This window comes from Centruroides sculpturatus, unplaced genomic scaffold (assembly GCF_000671375.1).
Source record: "Centruroides sculpturatus isolate CEXI.00-Female unplaced genomic scaffold, Cexi_2.0 scaffold170, whole genome shotgun sequence".
In the NCBI taxonomy this organism is placed as follows: domain Eukaryota; kingdom Metazoa; phylum Arthropoda; class Arachnida; order Scorpiones; family Buthidae; genus Centruroides; species Centruroides sculpturatus.
Window position 1 is genome coordinate 1 of NW_019384413.1, and position 2,934 is coordinate 2,934.

Genomic DNA, 2,934 nt, shown 5'->3' on the forward strand with positions numbered 1-2,934 from the left:
GGTCTGGTCCAACATATACACAATCCATCTGTGGATGTTTACAGGTTGTTTTCTCCCTATGAAAATCAGATGACTATCTTGACCATACTTTCAGTATCTTTGCCATTTTGAAAGGTTCCACTTCAATAACCAGTGCAGCTGGATGGGATTATACACTAGTGGTTACATAAGTTGAAATTAGCTGTGTTCCTTCATTACCAAGTACAGTAATACCTCGACTTACGCGAACTCAGAGTTACGCGATTTTCAAATCTTGTCGATTCGTTTTTTGTTTGATCACCATGCAACTCTTGATTACTCACTCCCCCCACACTATTATTCAGCTTACATGTTCGGATGTGTCGCATTTTCATTGTGAAATAGCAACTGCTCATATTTGGCACACTGTACATTTTTATTTGAAAGCTTTGGGTTTAATAAAAATACAGCTAGCAATTTACAACATGTTGTGTCATTATATTTTTTATTTAATTATAGACTGATATACCATATTTTTATCACGTAATTTTATGAGCAAATTATACGATTAGAGAGACTGGACTGTTTAAAGAAGATATCGGTGACTGCACACAATTTGTACTGATGAGAATTGTGGAGGACTTTCAGTCGAATACTTCCATCATCATCATCACTTTATGAAAAATGTATTTCTTAATATTTTTTTTTTCTAGATATGATGTATTTCAAATAAGCATATCTTGTGTAGAAAAAAACTATTTAAATATTTTTAAGGTATGTATAAAATTTATTGCTTATAAAATTGTATTATAGATGTGGAAATCATCAGTGCCTCACAACTCCAATAAAATCATTTTCTATTTAAAAATATAATAAATAAATAAACAACAATTTAATTTTTTGATTTTTAAAAGTTGTGATATCATATGTATACATGGAAAAACTACCCGAGATGATGGCTTAACACGTTGACCGCTATCCGACGCGCCGCCGTCGTGCTGGTTAGGGCTGTGCAGGAGCCATATGATTGCCTGACGTCGTTATAACCAATGTAGTTTCACTCAAGGTTAAATTATCCTGGCTTTGTAAGGCATTGTTTTACATCCTAGTGGTAGCCTCTCGCGCACATCTATAAAGTTGCCTCCGACCGCCGGCAGTCATATGGCTCCGAATGGCCCTAATTACTACCACTGGTGCGTCGGATGCCTCTGTGCGGCCCTAATTGGTACAACCACTGGCACGTCGGATAGTGGTCAACATGTTAACTGCCATCTTCTAGACAAATTCATTTGTATCTAATTAGNGTCGTGCTGGTTAGGGCTGTGCAGGAGCCATATGATTGCCTGACGTCGTTATAACCAATGTAGTTTCACTCAAGGTTAAATTATCCTGGCTTTGTAAGGCATTGTTTTACATCCTAGTGGTAGCCTCTCGCGCACATCTATAAAGTTGCCTCCGACCGCCGGCAGTCATATGGCTCCGAATGGCCCTAATTACTACCACTGGTTCGTCGGATGCCTCTGTGCGGCCCTAATTGGTACAACCACTGGCACGTCGGATAGTGGTCAACATGTTAACTGCCATCTTCTAGACAAATTCATTTGTATCTAATTAGTTATTAGCCTTAACCCCTTATTGTCAATAGAGCATCTGTTTTGTCAACCAAGCCAATTTTCTGGTATGTAACTCCTGCAGTTGTCTAGACCTTCTTGAATATAAATGTACTTTTCTCTCTTGACCATTCTGTTTTAAATAAAAATTGTTTGTAAATAATTAGATGGAACTATGGAATTAACAAAATAAAATTTAATCTTGGTAAGAATTTGCAATTTAACAATAAAATAACTGAATACAAATATAAAATTGTTATTTTACCTAAATAAATTGACTTTACTTGAATAAATTAGTTAAAAAGAAAATTAAACTTGATTAAACTCAATGTCAGAATGATATCACAACTCTAATGATTTGAATTCTTTATATATAATTTGTATTAATATGCTTTAGACAAGAATAAGGTTGAATTTTGCAATTTAAAAGTTGTCATGAATTTATTTGCTCTCTTTTACTCCATGGAAACTGCAAGATGATGATTCTTCACTTTTCTAAATTATGATTTCTTACCAATAGAAACCAACAGCTGATAATTCTTCTCTTTACAGATGCATCCAGTCTCTTAATTTTTGCTGTACCATTTACAAATAGAATTTGAAGCAGGAGGATCCTTTCTGTACTTTCTTCTAAATGTTCACTTACTGTGTAGTGACACAACTACACGACAAACAGTTGTGGTTTCAGGACCTGCTCCGGTTGATTCTTTTCTTCCAGAATATTCTTAATTAAAATTAATTCATTTCTAATTATTAAATTTACTATGAGATGGTGGCATAACCATCTACCTCTGGCCAAATTGATTTATATCTAATTATTTGCTAGCCTTATGATAGCCCATTAATAATTCAGCAGTTTGTTTGGAAATTTTAATGTTTTGGTTATTTGTTATTTATATGAGAATAAATCAGAAAGTAAGTTTCCCTAATTGTTTGTAGACATTTGGAGAAAGATAGGACAATTTAAAGCACACTGTTTTATTTCAGCAACACTCCTTTATTTTTTTGACATAGTTGCCAAATTTGTTCAGACATCTATTATAGCTTACAATGATATTTTCCATACTCCAATGATAGAAAGTGGCATCCTGTGCATTGAGCCATTTTATCACTTTATGTTTGAAAACCGTCTCTCAGAAATGACATACTCTGTAGATGTTTCCTTAGTGGCCCAAATAGGCAAATGTCTGAAGGCATGTCTGACATATCTAATGTCAATGGTCAGCCACTCCACTCTTCATCTTTCAGTCACTCAACCATCTCCAAGTTCATGGCACCATTTCCATACTTGTTGAATGGATATCAGGTCTGGTCCAACATATACACAATCCATCTGTGGATGTTTACAGGTTGTTTTCTCCCTATG